Here is a 20,636-nt window from a genome sequence, read left to right as displayed (position 1 = left end):
GGCGTCTTGTCTGTAGCGGTTGTTCCGCGTCCATACATAGGCTGCCAGCCAGGTCTACAAAAGGAGCTGGATATCTAAAAAGTATCCTCCGCGCTTCGGAGCGAAGACTTGAATTAGTCTGGCGCGACGGCAAAACATATCTACCACGATTTACGTGGCGTAAACTTGTTACGTCTTACGTTCGAGATGCGTTCACGTTTTGCTGACGATGCAGTTTGTGTTTTGTTCCCGATGCGGTAAGGCTGGGTATGGCTGGTGGTGTGTGCTCGGAGTTGAGCTTGTACGCAGTGTATCGAAGGTTCTGTTTCGGTCGCCGCGTTATCACAGTCGCGGTGTAGCGCTGGTGCGACGCAGTCGTCGGTGGTCGTCGCTTGTTCCGCGATTCTCGACGTAAGTTTCGGTCCCGTGCCGGCGCCGTCGTGACCTTAAGGACCTATTGCTGTGAGAGGGAAACTGTTCAGAAACTTGTACTACAGTGTTAATTAAGTGATAGTGAGACGTTTTCAAGTGATTGAAACTTTGAACTAGTTCCGATATCAGCGCGGTTTCTGGACGAAACTGTGGCTCGATTATTGAGAAGTGGAAGTTGGGTTTTTCTTCTGTAACGGTAAGTTTAATTGAATTACTTATTTTTGATTATTTGGTTGTATACTACCTAAGTAGGTAGATATGGATAAAGTGAACGTACATAGTTACCGACGTCAGCTGTTCTACAATTAATTTCAAGGTATAGATAGGTAATTAGTTGCTTAGTAGTAGAAATATACTAACACAAATATTTTTCAATTTACTTATTGTGTAAGTAATTTCATATGCTCAACAAGTAAAGGTATAATAAAAAAAATATGATTTTAAGCGCTAAAAATAATTTAAGTAAGTATTTAATTAAAATCCATCCAATTCCAATATAACCATGGTGTGTCACACATAGAATTTATCTGGCAGATATCCGGAGACATACGACCGCGAGGACCCTCGTAACGAGTTCTGGATAGACCTCAATTTAAGGGTCTGTCACACGTAGAGCCCAGGATAATCTGTCCTGGCATGCTATGGGTTAAGGCTCGAAGTTTCATCTTTCGAGGGAAAGAGGATTATTTGTATATTTTAAAATTTATTTACATGTTGGAAGTCTGTAACTTTTAAAATAGTATGTAATACTTATTTCATATATTTTATTAAATATTACATTGATTTTGTTTACATATAACTTATAATTAAAAAAAACACATACTTACAGAAAATACCTTAAATGATACAGAAATATCATAAAAATCGACCGCTTAAGTAAAAAAATATTTAAATACAAATAGCTCACGAATACAATTAAAAGATTTGGCGTAATTAACTAAGTATCGGTGTAATTGGCCGAAACCAATTACAGACCACTTGTACATGTACAAGTCCGCAGACCATACTTCATACACTCCAAAAACAGTTGAGTTCCATGGTCCAATGCCAACAGCCTCTAGATCATGAACTGTACAACCTACATTTACAGTACATTTATAAAGTCATGAAAATTTAATCAATTTATTATCATTCGGAATTTAATTTTTAACATGTACCCTATTGAACTTTATGTAAGTACATAATTTTGACAGTGATAAAAAAGTCATTACAAAATTTCATGGCTTTATAGATGGACTGTAAGGAATCTGTTTTGTTTAATGCCTTCATTACCATGGGCGATGTCGTTGAGAAGCGACCGCGCTACTAAAATGACCAGGAACAAAAGAGGAAAAGTGCGCTATTTTGATTCCGCTGTATACATAATTAATGTTATGATAAAACCGTAGACTATTCCGAATAGCACGAGTGTACTGCGCAATCCAGATATTTGGTAAAAGCTTTTAAATTTCGCGTCGGATCGACTCTGTGTTATAGTTATAACACTCAAACGCGTTAGCTTCCTAAAAGCCTAAAACACGTTTTGTGGACTGAATGTAACCGAAAATATTATGCAGCAAAGAGCGCGTACCATATTCGGTGACATGTGTGCTTTCTATTACGTGGCTGTGACGGCCGTCGCAAGTTAGTATAAATACATTTCATCCCTCCAAAATAGTCCAAAATTAGATGCCATTCCAAACTTCCGCACCCATCTAAATGCGACTGGTCAGTTTCCGCTCCTGAGCAGCTGACCGCTGCTCGGATTTCCCCGCGGCGATGCTCTCAAATTTGTAAATGTCATCGGCACCTGTGCCGCTGATAAACGACAGTTTTGCGATCGCAATGAGATCGCCTGCTGCCTCGGAATAAGGCCGCACCTGGACTTACTGGCTAACTGAGTTTGCGGCTCCGACGCTTAACTTATTCTGTTCCAAACCGCTACAAAAACTAGAGAGTGACCAAACTACGTCAGCCTCCCCTACCGGTTGAATAGGCAAGTGCTAACTCTATGATGATTAGATACGAAATTGATTTTATTGTATTTAGAAGTTGGAATAAATTTGGAAGCTTTAATATGGCCTGAAGTCTGGAGTAATGACCAAGACCATATCAATCCATATTAAGTTAATGCTGGAAATTTTATTAAAAATTACGATAAACAAATAAACTTAATCAATAAATAATTAATTAATTATCAAAAACACATCTGTCATAATTCATAAAGGAATAATTTAATTACCATAATTATTATCATATTTGCATATCATCAAATTCAGAATTACCCACCTACATTTCCCTCAAACTTATTCCTTAAACGACACCGGTTGAAGTGTATAAATTGCCCTCCACCCTCTATTTAAAGAGAACTCTTTGCCTTTGACTACCGAAACGTCTCCGGCAATGCTTTGCATATTTTATTCAGTTTAATAAGCAGTCGATATCAAGAACCAATCTCGAACCGGAACAACCCTCGCCGGCGTCCATCTACGAGTACTATTAAGATCATCTTAAGTATTTTAAAGGTACTAATTGGCGGCTAGCGACATGAGATCATCATCATCATCGGTCCGTAGTCGTTATCCACTGCTGGACATAGGTCTCTCCCAAGCAGCGCCACAAACATCATCCTCACCCAGCAACCACCGACCACCTGTCTAAAGTCGTTGGTCCAGCGGGCCGGAGGGCGTCCCACGCTATGCTGGCCTGTTCGTGGTCTCAACTCGTGAACTCGTTTGCCCCACCGGTCATCCGTTCTTCGGCATATACATATATGGTCGGCCTATTGCCACCGCGCCATGACGCTCGATCACAATGTCTATAGAAATCTGATAGAAATACATAGAAGCTAGCAGTATCTTTGCGATACGACGTCTCTCACGTATCGTCCGCTGCCAAATGGCACCTTAAAGAATGACAATCACTCGATGGATTCTTTTTGTCTTTTTCGTTCCACTTTCGCAGAAAGAGTCTCCGGCATTGTGGACGTATGCCGAGTCATTATGATGGACTACTTATGTTATTGTGATAGTAATAATGCTGATACAGTAACTGCGAATTGTAACGTATCCGATAGGTATGGCTCGCTAAAAACGGTTATAGAGAGTTTTTACGTTTATTGCAATCAAACGACAACAGCGCGGCGCAAAAACAGATGATATAAGATTGGTGTTTTTATAAGTGTGATTAGCTGCAAGCACCTATCATGGATTCATAGGAGAAGTGGACCACCTTGATCGAAGTCAAATAGGTTTCAGATTTCTATTAAACTACACTACTACTACTACTATTATAATATTCATTAGCTATAAGTACTTATTATAATACTATGATTAACTTAACTTATATAGGTATATAGCTATACAATTTTGTACCTTCCCAAATTAACAAACCATCAATGCTGATGACAAATTAACATGACCAATTTTATATTGTAAACTCGAGCTCATATGCATGCCTGAAATCACACAAGAACATTATAAAGGCAAATGCCTAGTCCGTCTGTCTGTAGATTAAAGAAAGTAAAGCTTAGTTCCGTTTCCTGCTGCTTTAGTGCGTAGCGTGACTGGCGCGCCAAGGAGATGAGATTAATGACAGGGGAGGGTCGCCTTATCGCCATCCCACTTTCGATGGATTCGATTGTTCCCCACCAAAATAATGCACGAAAACAGATCTTAATCCGACCATTACCCACTCTGTATGGTTCATTGATGAATTTTCTGAACTCGCTCAGAAGCTGAAACTCATTTAAGCTGTATTATACACAAAGATCCAAAGTATATGGCAAACGAAGGATATATGACGACCGAATGGATATTTCTATAACCTTATATTATTTAATTTGTCTACGTATGCATTATTTTTTTTTTTAGAAACCTCTTTATTGTATTGAAACCTTACCTTTGCAATTAAGTACACGGGTAATATCATAGAACAATAGGTAGCTAACTAATTCATATGAAAATTCTCAGAAAGTAATAATAATTTACAGGAAAATCTACGCGGATACAAAATACCGATGCGTTTCCTACCAAGTAATAAATCTTTAGAAACGGGAGTCAGCCGGTCCAATATTGCAATTAGTCACTGCTTCGTTAATGAATGCTTACTCTGTTACCGTAACTAGATATTCTCGCTATATTGTGTGATTACTCTGTACTTTATCGTCTTTAATCACAGCATGGCAAGAGGGCATGGTGAAAAGTAAAACGATTGTGATGCTTATAAAAAATATGTTCGATTCTAAAACCAATTAGGTACACTCACGGGCAATGAAAAAGTTCCACTCACAAAATGCCGACACCAAACGACCCCAAATTTTACAAAAACATTTAATTTAAAAATTTTAACAAAATATTACCGTGTTTAGTTGGTAATATCCTGATACTCTATTAAATGTACTTCAATGTCGCAGAAGGCGTCATTAAGCTAGCCTTTTCAGTTTAAGAGTAATTTGGTACCTTTCTCAGTGGAACCTTTTTATTGCCCGTGAGTGTATTAAAATAAAGGCACTTTGAACGAGACGACTCATTGTATTATTCAATCGTAATAAGCAGATTATTGAAACACCATTAACGGACACTCCTATGCTGATTACTGCACATGCATGTGCGTCTGCGGTTAATAATATTTTTTAGTCATATGGTGCAATGTTCAGTAAATGTATTAATAAATAAATAATATTGTAGGTATTCAATATATAAATAAGCAGCTTATATTTAGGTTTTTTTACAATATATTATTATGAGATAGTAACTTAAGCCTAATAATAAAGAATGTTACAAACTAAACTACCTACTGTAGGGTAACGTAACGTACCTAGGGACATTTTCGACTACCCCAACTTTGAATGAAGCTATCGCAGCGTACAACTAAGATATTAATGTGAAATTTTCTTTATTCGGTAGGATATATAATCTATTATCACTAGTATTTGTGCTTAAGCTTTAGTGTGGCCAGATTTTATTTAATTAAGATAAAAGTAAAAATGCTTGTTTTGACCCAAGGTACGTTACACGTTTGTACCTTGGGACACTGTTTCCTGTAGCTTTGTACTATGGAAAATGCAAACTTCTAAATAACGCCTTATATCTCTGTTCTTATTTATTTACTGCATCTCTCTTCTGTCTAGTTTCACTCTGGCACTAATAAGAACAGAGATATAAGGCGTTATTTAGATGTTTGCATTTTCCATATTACAAAGCCATAGGAAACAGTGTCCCAAGGTACAAATTTAATCGTGTCCCAAGGTACAAAAAAGCAATATTTAACCAAAATTTAAATATCTTTATTTTTAATCAATAGGAATCTTTCAGATAATTGCCATGTCATAAAATTAAATAACTGAAAAGTTATACGTGACATCCATGTCTTTATTTTGAGCATGCCTCAATGAGATAAAGCAACACAAAAAACTATACAAAAGCTACTTTTAACTCCAAAAAACTTTATACTGTCTTCACCACACACTAGATGCTGGTATGATCACGAGACTCACTAGTTTTGCCAAGCGAGTAAAATACTATGCCTAGGGTAGAATTTTAATGTGTTTATTTAGCCGGTTTTTAAAATACAATCAATGTCCCGAGGTACAACCGTCCCAAGGTACGTTACGTTACCCTATATATTACACAAACTAAGCCTATGTACATAACTAAAACTATATATTATGTAGAAGAGACCTTCTAAGCCTGGTCCCTGTGGGAGGGTTCCCAACAGGATCGCCAGACACAGGCGCTGGCGGAGGTACGCCCCGGCTTGTTTGTCCCCTGAGACGTCTGCGAGCCGGGAAGAGATCTCTTTGACCAAACTTTTGGCATCCGGACCCCATGGCCCCATCGTTTCAACGCCAAACGGGAGAAATAGGTATGTGCTGTCGAGCGACCTGTATTTCTCCCGTTTCAGGTTTTCAGCAGTACCAGCCGCCGCTCCCGCCGCCCTGGATGTGTGTGGGACGTGTGACGCCGCCAGTGTGTCGACGCACGTGGCATCCCACACTAGCGACCTCCCGTGTGCCCAGGGAATGAGCGACATCCCGTCGGGCCTCTTTCCGTCGTCGCGGATGACACCGGCAGGTTCCAGCACCGCCGGGGTGTTGACTGACACAAGGGCCCGGCGCAGGATGTCGTTCAGTGCGGCGTGGCGGGACAGGCGGCCGGCACTGCGTCTACACGAGAGGCCATGGTGGCCAAGTTGGTTGACCTCCGCTCCGCACGGGCAGTGATGGGGCTGGACAATTTTCATGCCAAGCCGAAGGCCGATCGCCGTCTGGAAAGACCTGTCGTCGAGGAAGGTTCCCACCTTCGGCGAGGGCAGGACATGGAGCCAGAGGCCTGACTCGCGTTCTGCCGTCGCCAGGAGTCTTGCCCTCTCTGTGTTGTTGGGGCTCGTCTCGAGCAGGTGTCTTCCTGTAGACAGGCATTTGGGCTCGTCCCACAGACGCTGCGAGTGCGGGTTTTCGGGCAGTGCCTCACCAGGGCAGATCGATTGCCATGCCTCCTTGGCTTCACCACAGCACGAGACCTCAGAAACACCCAAGGATGGGTGAATAATTTTATTATACAAGGCCAGTGTGCTGTGGGTTGAAGACAAGAAGGCGGGTAGGGCTACATCCGACACCTTTCTGACACCGATGCCGCCGAAACGGATGGGTAGAGAGGCCTGGAGCCAGTCGCGGTTTCTGAATGGTAGGTTTAATATTTTACTGAGTGAATTTTGTATTAGGTTGTCTATGTCTGAAAGGATTGTTTTGTTTTTGAAAATGGGGCTGCATCTTAGTATGTATGTGAAGTTGGGGACAAACAGTGAGTACCGGATTATTTGAAAAGCCATGTGTTTACTTATTTTGAGGAGGTGTGGGATTTTATTGGTGAAAGAGTTGATTTTTTCAGATATGAAGTTGTTAATTGACTGTTCATGGATGGGAGCTCCGAGGAGGCGCAGAGATGTCTCGTCTAGTATTTTAATATTGGGGGCTAATGAGTTGAAGCGTTGGATGATTATCGATTTTCTCGCTTCGGATATATGTGATGGGATGAAAATTTCGCATTTAGAGCTGTTGAGTTCCAGGCCTATTTCCCTCATATTGTCCGTGAGTGTACGGAGGTCGTCGAGCACGGTGTCAGACTCGCCTCCCAGAGTGCCGTCGTCAAGGTACAGTAAGGGGCAGAGACACCTGACCCCCTCAGAAGCATTGTTACTATGAGCGGGGGGTCAGGTTTCTCTGCACCTGACCGTACCACATGTTCAGCTTCGACTTCAGGGAGGATATCGTTTTGTGGATGGCGAGGCTGAAGATGGCGGGGCCGAGCGGATCGCCTTGTTGGCAGCCGACTTCGGAGTGGATGAGATTTGAATTGTAGATGAGATTGGATGGGGATGAATAACATTGCCAGAGGTATGGATATATTTCTGGTGTGAGTTCTTTTATTTAAGTTAGGAATGTACCTCTGTCTATTGAGTTGAATGCGTTTTTGATGTCGACTTTGAGGACAACCTCGCCACCGTCGTGTTCGATATAGGTCCGCAGTGCGTGGACTGCGGCCTCGCATCCTCCCTTGGAGCCGAAGCCGAGTTGGAGGGGTTGCAGGTAGGTGCTTAGCTTTGGTAGAATTTGACGGCAGCAGACTTTGGAAGCTATACGTCTGAGGGTGGAGCCAACGGCGATGGGTCTTATGCCCCCATCCTTTTTGTTGAGGGCACAGAGTCTGGCGCCGTACATGAGGGGGGCAATTGGCAGATATTTGTTTAAACACAGATATTTGTTCTCGGGTCTTAGATGTGCCCGTAAAATGGCAATAGGCCCGCCCCCTATTACATTGGGACTAACATAAACACTGGCGAAGTGGGTGCAGCAATGCACCTCTGCCTACCCCGCAAGGGAGTACATTAGTACAAGGTGTTTATATTTTATTTATTTATATTTTAGGATAGTGATCGTTCTATCTACTTTTTATTTAATTACGTGCAGTGCCTACATACACAATAGATACCTAGTTAGTTTATTGCTTAGATACCTACCATATATTATATAACAATAAACTTGACGCTACTATAGATTGCGCCAAGCTATAACATCATCGAAATAGTTTGGAAATTGAGCTGATCGATCAAAAACGCAACCGTCGCCGTCACGAACAGTGTAACGCAGTCACGTTGTGGTTGCTATCAAATTACAATAGATAATACTCTATAATCTCCGGAACACTTTCAATTTTTATCAGACATTCTGCAACGCCGATTTCGGAATTACGCCGCCGCCGCACAGTGGGTCGAAAATACTAAACGCGGACGTTATATTTATCAAATTTCATTTTTTAACGCTTATTGAACTGTGACTTATAAATAAATATTATTTTTTGAGAAAATGTAGGTATAAGTTTTACCTAACTATTTATTGAATCTTTTAATAAGAGTAAAATATTTTTTTTGATAAAAACGAATGTCCGAATTTATCATTTTTGACCCACTGTGCGTGCCCGCACGCCGTGTCGCTTTAATACACAAACATTGCAAATTGATTTTGCTTGATGCAATTTTAAACTGTTGTAAAATTGCAATTTTGGATGATTGTTTTAAAAACGCATCGGTCAAAGGGTTATTGACCTTAATGCATTATACATGCATTGTGATTATGACCGAGTTTCTGAAGATTTTATGGTTGTTTACAGTTGCGGTAGATCCTTATCACTTATTATAATAACATGTTATTAATTCGAAAGTAATTAAGTACTTGGATTAAGAACGGCACGAATCGTGAAGCGTAGCGTGGGGAATAATGTAGATATGGCACGGTCGCTTGCACCAATTATTCTACAGTTCACGTGTCCTTGCTTAAGATGCATGCCGAGTCTAGAAATACATAATGATGTCGATTCTGTAGGCAGAAATTCTAAATTTAGAGCTGTCAAAACCTTAATTTCTTTGTTTACAGTTCTACTCTATGATTGTTTCCGTAAATGTCCTTTTATGCTAGCAAATTTTTAAGTTTGACAGCGTTAAAATTAGAATTTCTGCCTTCAGAATCAACATCAATGCCTATGTTTACACCGTGTAGATTAACTGTGGACATAATTTTAACTTCAAGACATAATAATGTATCTGTGTAGATATATCAGCTGTTCAATACCCACACTACAGGCTCTGACTAGCTTGGGGTCAGATGGTCGTGTGTGAGATGTCCCCACATATTATGATTACATACATACTCGTGAATAATAATTTCAACTCTATTACATACGTACACCTACACGTTGGTTTGTCTAGCTAGAACAATGGGACACGTACAGTCGGTATAGGCGCAGAGCAAGCAATTACACAAGCTGTCGCAGCCGGGACTGAACCCGGGTCTCACGGCTGCCAGACTAATTGCTCAACCTCTGCACTCTGACCAGCTGCCTCAATGGTCAGGAGGGTTACTTTAGCATGACAAAAAACAGATGAACGTGTGCGTTCATGCAATCGGTACGATTAAGGCCCGGGTCTCCTATTTACGCCGTAGTTCGCGTCCAGCGTCACGCCGTAGGCCGCGTCAGGATGCTCATTACATCTACGCGCCAACGTCGGCGTGTGAGGGAGACCGCATCAGTACATTTCTATAGTGAGCATCGTGACGCGGCCTACGGCGTGACGCTGGACGCGAACTACGGCGTAAATAGGAGACCCGGGCCTAATACAACGAGATAGAGTCGTGGTTAGAGTAACAGCGCAATGTTGAAGTGAAAAATGCTGTAGTGACCCTTCAGTTACAATAACATTGGGTCAAATTGCGTAAGTATTTCAAAGTCGTGAATTTTGTGAATTATAAAGGGTATGAAATTCAGAGCGGTCATTATATTAGTTACTGATCCTCTAACTATCTCTACCAAATTAATGACACCACATTTTCACATTAATCATAATATCCAAGAATATACCTAGGTACCTAGAAGTATCTGTAAGGATGTCGGCAATAAAATTGATATTAAATACTTATGTTGTATCCGTAAAGGGGTACTACATACCTGACGCCGCACCTACATACTTACTGTGTATATTTATGTAGGTATAGCGCAAATTTGATGATTCCACAAAAAGTAATAAGTTTGAATGATCTATTCCGGATAAAACCGTCAGTTCTACATTCTAGAGTTCCAATAGGTACTTTTAATTGCTTACAAAAACACACTTCCTCTTAGGTATTTTCCCGGAAGGCTACTAATTATTTTACACCTAAGGATTTATTAAACACAAAGCAAAACCTCTATATTTTTCTTGAAAGTGTAAACTCAACAAAAGATCTCCATTATAAAATCTAATACCTTCACATGGCTAAGGAACGAGATTAAAAATATGAGTGTGTAATTAAGTTTCCATTGAGAGGCGTTGCACGTTTCCTGCGCGTAACGTTGCGAGTAACGTTGCAAATAAAACGACAACGGCAACGCCACCTTCGGGAAATATGTGGCGCTTTGTTGTACTCAACACTGTTAACAACGTTGCAAATTGGAATTGCATTAATTGTTGTTTAGTTTCACAATGTTTAACGTCTCTACACAGTTTCAAATTGCCATTATTCATAACTTTTGCAATACGTAATGCACCAACGGAATGTCGAATTAACATCTGACAGAGTAAATAAACAAGCAATCAGTATGTATTATATGAGTTTTAGCAATCACCATTATTGGTATAACCGCTCGCGGCAGTGGCGGCGCATTCCACTAAACGTATTCGTCGAACTATGTCCGCTTAACTAGGAGGTATGTTGTTTATTTCCAACGTTTTAACACTTGATTGGATTCTGGGCACGGCGGGATTCCAACACTTGAGTTGTAATGACAAGCGTTCAGGGTCCGAGCACCGTTACCTACGTGTCGGACGCTAGCACCGTTATCTACACCTACTAACCCGCCACTGGATAAAGCGTTCCAAACACAACTAAGCTTTTTAAAAGCCCATTCTCTGCAGTGATAAACCAAAACTTTTGTGCGCGTCACTTTTATGATTCACTCCTCAGATTGCTGCCCGACGTTCTTAAGGTGTTACGCGCTAAAATGTTTTAATTTAAACTTTTTAATGGAATTCGTTACACGGATATTCCACGGCTAAAATTACGTTTCGGCGAAGTTACGGCTGCGGTCGGCTGTAATGGAGCCTGAATGCAAAATATCTGTTGTTAACTAATTTGATCTAGTTTGATTGTCTCTGGCGTCGATCGGAGAGTTCTCACAACTAAATGCTAACTTAAACACAAAAGTTAGCGTCTGTTTATGGAATCAATAACGGTTTTGGCTTAACAGCAAAGTTGTCATCGACTGGGAATACTGCTGATGAATGCCGACCGAGTTGGGTATCTCTTACAGAAACAAAGAAGCGTTGACATCAAAATAAGATTATCTAGTATACGCATAGGAGGCATAGGCATAGGAGTTATGCAAAAAATATGTAATATAAGGCAAAGGAAGGACACACATCTCACGTTGGAATTCTTTACTGTAAAAGTGCTATAATTTTATTTTAAATTACTAGTAAGTATAACCCTTTTGGCTTTCAATGGCTACCCTTACATCCTGAAAGTATAGTGTTCAGATGTCATTGTGAACTAACGATTGAATCTATCACTAGGTACTGGTCATCAAATATTTCAACAGTAGCGGCGTAACTCTCGATCTTATACGTTGCAGGTTAACGTGCACATTCGTGAATTTGTTGCATCCATCGGATCCGGGCTCAACTGACCGTGAAGATCGGCGTTTTCTCTCGATCGACGTAATCGAGTGTGCAGCGCCAGGTGGCCGCCGACCACTTTCTTCATCACGATCGTGTTGTATCGAGTCGGGGAGAATCGGAAATGAGGCGGCGGTGGCGGCAGCTTAGGTACAGTCAGCTTCATTAGTGTTACTATTTCTGCACTGTCGAACGAAAAATCCGCTTATTCATTCATTAAAACGTAGACGGCGTATGAATAAGAGAATGTACAAAGTGTACAGCTACTCGTGAGGCTGACCGTACCTTCGTGAGATGCCATGCGCTTGCACAATCAGCAGGGGACGCGAGGAATGCCGCCGACCTGACCTTTCGTATAAACTACACATTTCTCAGTATCACTGTTTTATTATTCTCTAGGCCTTTTAAGTGGACTCCATTAATTTGACTAAGCGTTTATAGGCTTTAACTTGAAGTCACAATAAAAACAAACATGTGAGTGGGAATTTATGGCTGACAAGTTCTCTGAATACATTTGTTCTTTTCCAGGTTTTTATAAATCTCCCGTGAGTTAGTTAATTGGTAGATAAGTCGGTGTAATTTTTCTTATGTTCTGACTTTAATGTTGATAAATACATTCCTAAATAAACTTAAGAGGATTTAGGATAGGAGAATAGAAGTGTTCTTTGTCCAAGTATGTGAGGTTCGACCTTGACGTTCACTTGTAGACCGGAGCCTGAGCTGAACATCACGACATCAGTGGTATTGTCTTCGGACAGCCGTGACGATGTGTATTACTTGGATAACGTGACCAAATAGATCATGTGTTGTCGTGACGTATGGGAAAAAAACGCCTAGAGTTTACACCTTTAATTAAACTAATGCAATAGCGCTATCCGTATCCACACCAGTCAGCGTTATTATTTAAAAACAATGCTACCAGTGACAACTGCCAACTAGTACATCATCAGCCATTCAGTATGCCTCACATCATATATATACTTACACTAAACAACCTTGCACGATACACTTATTTCCCACACTTAATATTGTATAACAAAATAATATTGTAGGAAATAACAACTGAATACTGGTCACGATTCTGTCTATTTAGTTGGCTTGATTCGATTCGTGAGTGGAATCAATGGAGGATGTCTGATATGATATTATGTTACTTAGTAGGTACAAGGTAGAAGTAGTCACATAATACAAGCACTTACCTAATGAAATTGTAGTTAATTAGCATTAACATAAACACTAGATGACTAGGCATTGATTAGTAATCCTTTGTATTTAAAAATTATGACTTGAAACTTGACAGCGCAACTCTAATTTAAATATAGGATAAGATAGTAATATACATTCAATTCAACATTAACATAAGCGGAATTAAGTGTAGGCACAAAACAATGTACCTATTATATAATGTTTAAAACAATCTGAAGTCATTTATGATGTGACATGATGTTACATGTAATACCTATGACTAAAAGAGGCGCACAGCGTTCCTTTCAGTTTTAGATATTTCTTGTAAAATGTGGTAAGTACCTACTTATTATTTGTAATTTAAACAGTAAATAAAATAACACAACAAGCATTTTGAAGAGGAAGAAAATTAAGCAGCCACTGAATGAAATTTTCATCAGTAGCCTTCCAACGTAATTAGCTACATCTAGACTTGTTAATCAGCTACTCATGAAGATAAAATCTACTATTAAGTAATTATAACTGCTATAAATATATTTTTCAGCATTTCGAGTTCATAAGACTGCAATTTGTCGTTTACATATTTAATTTATTAAGACTAACCTTGCCAATTCCGGTGAAGTTGCTGAATGGTTACTCTCGCTTGACAAAAAACTAACGAACGAGACCCGGAACGCCGCAATAGAGTCCACCCCGCTCCGAAACTTTGTTTTTCGTAAGCCAAAGTGACCTCTGTGATACTTTCAAACGCAAAATGTAAATGTTACCTAGCGTTATCCAAATAGGAAGGTAATAATGGGTAATGGGGTATGTTATTATAGCAATTTCGGTCAAGTTTATATTAGGAATAAAGTTTGAAGGCTTAAATGTAAGAGGCATTTTGCATATTGCAACTGACTGCGATAATTTTGCGTTCTAATATTTTTATCTACCTATTTTAACTTTCAGAAGTTTCAGTTTCTCAGAAGGGACAACCCTTCTTTAGTATTGAAGTCACGAGACAATGTTAGCTTGACATTTAACTCAGTTTAATCTGAATGCCAAGGTCGCTCTCGGCCTTTAAATAAACGTGAATGTATTTTAATATTTTAAAAATCGTAATAAGGTACCTACTTAAATATCTGAATAAGTGCTTATATGTTAGACACCATTGTCAGTTTGTATAGTGGCTTTGTGAATAACCTACAGTGCATTAGTGCACCTTCAATGCATTATTGCTACGTAAATAAAAGAGAGTTTTGGGATGGTACTTCTACATACACTCACTAGCAATGAAAAAGTTCCAGTGAAAAAGCACCAAATAATTCCTCTACGGAAAATCCTACCTCAATGTCGCCTTCTGCAATATTGAGCTACATTTAAAAGCGCACCAGAATAAACGTAATTATTTGTCCAAATTTCCCATTCAATGTTTAAAAAAACTGAGGCCATTTTGTGTCGGAATTTTGTAAGTCGAACTGTTTCTTTGCTCGTGAGTGTATTTAATGAAATTTATTTACAATTGATTTTACATTTCTTTGATTGATTCTGCATACTTGATGGTCGCATTACAAAGGATGTCACATTACAATTATGGTAATTTACAACCGATTTACATCGATAGTGGCAAGGGATTGAGTGTGTATTTAAATGATTTAGTTCGTGGCTCTTTGACTATTACCCCTTTTATATAACACCTCGCGTACCGAGTAATTGGATCCCCTATTTTATTTTCCAATGAGCTATGAATATTAATACAAATAGAAAACTGGGGCCTTGAGGGACCCGTGGGACTTGCTCTTTAATGTTGTCGAAATTGTTTACCTAATTTATTCCAACCCGTGACTTAGGGAGATGTATGGTATATACGATCTAAAGAAAAAAAGGAAAACATGTAGCTACTATGTTTGGTAATTAACTTATTATTTTTAAGTAGACTGACGATTTCTTTGAATTGCTTAACATAATAGTTAACATTTAACTAGTACCGTTTTGATTGAAGTAAAGAGAACACTTGAAGAACATCAGTGGAAACTACCAAGAAGCGTTTTACCCTTAGAGAATATTTTTTACAATTCTGGAGGTGCAAAAAAAAAAGCTTGCGAAAACCGAAGTGGCATTTGCAGGGCAACAATAAATAATTCTTAACAGACCGGCTGAAATCATAATTCGCATTTTCGGGCATCAATCTTTTCCTCTCCTTGGGAGTTTAATAAATTCCCTCTGGACAAATGATGAAGTAGCGAGGCGGTCACAGGAAGGAAGCTTCCTGTACGAATGTCATCTGTCTTATCTACGGAGGTTATTTCTTTTCGTTATTGGCTTTATTGTTGTGTTTGCGGGTAACTTTTATAGAGTTGTAGGTTGTAGTTCACAAAGACTTGCAGTAAACTTTATTGCGGAGTCTACTATACCTGGATCTTTTATTCGACGGAATTCTGACATTTCAAAAGTGATGCTACTTAAAAAGCTCTTAACCGAAAAAAGGTAAAATTTGGATCCATTTCTGGGCAATAAAAAAATAAAATGACAGATAATGTATGGAATTCATATTAATTACTTTATTTTATTCTTTAGCTGGCATCACTTCCTACTAAATTCAGGGATAGTAAACCTTTTTAATCAATTTCAAAAAAAGATTATTTATTCGGTACATACTTGTATGTAGGTACTTATGTAAGATTATTGGGACTGCACAACAAACAAATATACTTGCAAAATTTTATAGATGTATGTATGTTTATAATAATTGTCCACGCATATCTCCGAAACGATTGAACCAATTGCCACTATTAATTTTTTTAATGGCTTACATTGAGCAGTCTAAGTATCATCATAATCGGTTAGTATTAATAATGATTAGATATTCTATTCCAGTGTTTTTCAACCTTTTTCATGAGGCGACCCCCCTGGTATAAAAAAATATTTCGCGACCCCCTTGACCCTTTCGGTTTTTTATCATGTATGTATGTATTCCCAATATTTCTTCCATACAACGTATTTATGGTCTCCATGAATAGGATTCGAAGGAGTACATATTTATGGGATTTAAAAACACATTATTTTACAATTACACACATTGGATACGTGTGGCCATGTACATACGACTAATGTCATTGCGAACCGGAATTTCATTTTCGAAATAAACTTTTCTTTCTGAATTTTTTGAGCATTTAAATATCTTGAATAAAACTTTTCAAGGGTGAAATGAAAAAGACAAAATACCTGGCTTTACAAAAAATAAATACTTGTAGTCGTCGTCTATAAACGGTACGTTAATTTGCCTATTCGTGGTCTATACTGAAATGAAATGAAATTCGTTTATTTTTCGACATAGATACTCGAGAACACGTTTACCCCAACGGTTATCGGTTCTTCGGCAGAAATGACCAGAACACTACCACTTCAGCTTGCATATTTTGACAGCTATGTCAGTAATCTTAATCCTCTGACTGACGGGAAACCTAATTTCTGATGCCCCGAAGCATAGCTCTCCATAGCACGCTGAGCGACTTTAAATCGGTGGACTAGTCCTACCGTCAGTGATCACGTCTCTGCACCATACGTCATCACTGGCAGGACGCACTGGTTGAAATCTTTAGTCTTCAGGCTCTGAGGGATGGCCAATGAGAATATGTGCTGACGAAGTTTCCCGAATGCAGCCCAACCCAGTTGGATGCGCCTTGCAGCCTCCTTGACGAAGTTAGTCTGCCCGAGGTAGACATATACTTGCACAACTTCGATTGTTGCCTCACCAACGATCATCGGCTCCGGTTCGATGTGAGCATTGTACATGACTTTCTTCTTGTCCAAGTTTTGACCCCGGCCTACACGTTGGGAAGCAGCATTTAGGCCACTTCTATCATCCAGCTGAGTTCCTGCAGAGATTCTGCCATAATAACGATGTCATCCGCGAAGCATATAGGTGTGACATGTACTTGCCATTTATACATATGCCATGTCCATTGTCCAACGGCATCGTTCAGACAGACTCCTCAACACCTCGATATAGCGCCAGTCGATTTGAAATCTCTGCAACGCTTCCAAAATTGCCCAGGTCTCGATGGAGTTGAAGGCGTTTTCATAGTCCACAAAGGCTAGATACAGATAGGCTGATTATACTCTTCAGTCTTCTGTATAATCTGCCTTACTGTGTGGATGTGGTCTATTGTACTAAAACAGATCCACGATGGGATAATTTAATTGATAAAAAACAAGCTCAACCTTCGCATTTAAGAAAATTTTAAGTAAAAGTATTTTTAAAGTACTTTTTTTTTGTTTTTTAAATATTGTCTTTATAAAATCTTTATTGTTTTTTTTACTGAAGTTCCCAGTTTTTTCGCCCTTTGGCGACCCCCCTACAGAAGCTTCGCGACCCCCCGGGGGGTCGCGACCCACAGGTTGAAAAACACTGTTCTATTCTATTCTCTTTGGGGATGTAAGTACCTGCACCTGGCTCTCTCGAGTGGAACCTTTGTGCATATCCCCAAGGTCTAAACTGCCTTCCTAAGCTTGGACCATTTCCCACCACGCTGGTCCACTGCGGGTTGGTGGGTTCACATATCTAGATGTGCTAAATCTAGATATGCAGGTTTCCTCACGATGTTTTCCTTCACCGTAAGAGCGATGGTATACATTGTACTTAAAGTTAAAAGAACTCATTGGTACATGTCAGCGCCGGGATTCGAACCCGCATCTCTTGCGTGAGAAGCGGGCGCTTACCCGCCAGAGCTACCACCGCTCTTATTATTATTTAATAATCGATTAGATATTTTAATAATCAATTATATTTTTTCTTTATTTATTCATTTATACTTTAATTAAGTATATTATTTTTGTGATGTAAAGGGACGTAATTATTACTCACCGTAGGTATATCCCCTTTTAATTTGGAGCGCCGCACTTAATAAAATGGATAGGTACATTCACTAACAAATAAAATGTATAGAGTAGTTTAGACTTAGATGTTCAGGGGGGTCACTCTCTAAATCGACGAACGAACGAACAAGAATTGTCACGCAATCGGCACGCTTAATACAACGAGATAGAGCCGAGCTCTTGTTCGTTCGTTCGTTTGATTTTGGTAGTGGCCCTCCAGACTCGTATTGAAAAAAGGGCTCAGCCAAAAAAGGTTTGTGATCCCTGACATGTCAAAAGTAGATAACTGTCAGAATTCCGTCGAATAAAAGATCCAGGTATAGGTGCACTTTACTAACTAGTTATTATTCTGTGCTTTAGGTTGAGGCAAGAATATAAAAAGCTTTAGCTAAAATGAGACCAAAATAATGTATCTATCACATCACAACTATCAATAAACCTAAATACATCAGTTACAGTTACTACTAAATTACAGAAATCTTGGTCCATGTTACAGAAACAGTTCGAACAGAAGCGAAGGGGCTATTGTGGATTCACGATCAACGATTACGGATATACGCCTAGCCATATCCTTGTCTCAGAAAATATCAATGCAATTTTACGAAGTAGCTCGATATACCAGTTATTTCCATAAGACCAGAGCCCTGATTATCATAAGTACAAAATTGATTCAATAAAGTCGCAGCCTCAGTCTCACCATAATCTCCACTAAATCCATGACCGTCATGATGCACATTGACTTGTTTATTTATGACAGTTGGTGTACCTGAACACCAAAATTTTGGAGATTATGGTGAGACTGCGACTCAATTCTATCAAATTTGTACATATGAGAATCAGGTCTCAGATCAGATTTTAGTCGTAAGTTGTAATAAGACGGTGTTCTTGAGTGTTGGCTCGCGCGTGCCCGCAGTACGTATCGGCATGTGCCACCGCAACACAATTTCATTTCCGCGCACAAAATGAGCACTGTTATCCCGATATCTACATATGTATGGGGTAACGTAACACGTAACCCTTCGGTGGGATATCCCGAATGCGAAATTGCTCGAATGCAGCCGAGTTTCCGATTCCCGATCTAAAATGCGGACGGACTCGTCCCACAAAATGCGGGATGTTTGGTCACTTTACTCGATTGGAATCGTATTTCAAAGATGCACCCGTTTTACGGTTGCGCATTACAGCTTTGCAAGGGAATTTTTGAGCCTTCATTCGACTCGGTAGCATGTTTTAGTTTTATTAAAATGGCGTTGAGCTAAATATCTCCATAGCAATTTACTGAGTGCTTCAAATTAAACCTTCACAAGTATACCTTACTTTACGTACAGCGCACACAAACACTAGATATTTTACAGAGCGGATTAAAATTCAGTGACAATGTTTAAAGCTTGATTAATTTTTGATCCGGACGCCGGGTTAATCAGTTGTTTAAACATCGATCTCGATCATAGTTTTCCAATCTGCACGTGGCGGGACTAGCTGGTGTTCAAATAGAGATATGGGGGGTCGATTCCGTGCTCACGGTGTCTGCTGGTTTTAATCAAAAGTTACGATTGGACGGACGTTTCGGAATCTAACTGTAGGTTTATAGCTCGAGTATGTAAACGGATCTGACAAGTCTTGATCCTTGAAATGGCAGAGTTCGAGACCATGTTATGACCACGTGCCTCTAGTGAGCTGTGACCTATTAAGTCAAACATAAGTAGTAGTAATTTACACACTGTGCAATTAACTTGTTATAACACATATGAATTAATATTAAAATAAGAGAAGGTTAAACATGTTTCATACACAGCCCTCCTTCAGGCCTGTGGATAAAAAAAAGGTAAACCCATCAAATGTAGTTAACTAGGTACCTACGCAAATTTCCGTTACCTATTGTTAATTCAAATTTTCACTAAAGTTGCCCACTGTTTACTTACGGGTACCTCTGAGCAATTCTGATATCTCTCGTTGAATTGATTCGAGTGGTTTGATTAATCAATGTTTAGTTTGAATAATTCTATGTAATTAAGTTTGAATCGGAACATAGACTTGCTATGGATCGTCATAAATTGTCATTTATTTAATGTAGCTACAGAAAATGATGTACATACAATATTTGTAGGTACAGTGAGCAAAATAACAAGGTGTTACTTTGTTGTTTTTTTGAAATTTGGAGAGCTTTCTATATTTTTTCTGTTAACGCTTATTACCACCCTTATAACCCCTCCTTCGAAGGTACGAAACCTTTTTGGGATCTGTATTCATCTGCGCAGAAGCGTCCGTAGTCGAGCGGGCCTTAGTGATCGTAACTGATCGCTAAGGTTAAGCAACAACTGACACGGTCAGCCATTGCATGGGTGACCAATTTCAAGTGGTGCTTTTCTGGACGCTTCCGTGCTTCGGACGGCACGTTAAGCCGTGGGTCCCGGTTGCTGCTTCGGCAGCAGTCGTTAAGCCTAGTCAGAGGCCTTCGGGCGGCTTGAAAAAATCTGACAGTTGGGTTGCCCACTTAC

The 20,636-nt window shown here is 39.6% G+C and overlaps 1 protein-coding gene across 1 annotated transcript in view; it reads left to right on the top strand.

Annotated features, from left to right (window-relative positions):
* Window positions 1–311: 311 nt before the first annotated feature.
* The window catches only part of LOC105389456, a 148,456-nt gene continuing 128,131 nt past the window's right edge, over window positions 312–20,636 (top strand). The window contains exon 1 of the mRNA XM_048626958.1: window positions 312–607. The gene's annotated coding sequence lies outside the window, so the exon portion shown is untranslated. The remainder of the gene's footprint in view (window positions 608–20,636) is intronic.

This window comes from Plutella xylostella, chromosome 17 (assembly GCF_932276165.1).
Source record: "Plutella xylostella chromosome 17, ilPluXylo3.1, whole genome shotgun sequence".
In the NCBI taxonomy this organism is placed as follows: Eukaryota; Metazoa; Arthropoda; class Insecta; order Lepidoptera; family Plutellidae; genus Plutella; species Plutella xylostella.
The sequence above is the reverse complement of the archived record's forward strand: the minus strand, read 5'-3'. Positions and strand labels throughout refer to the sequence as shown.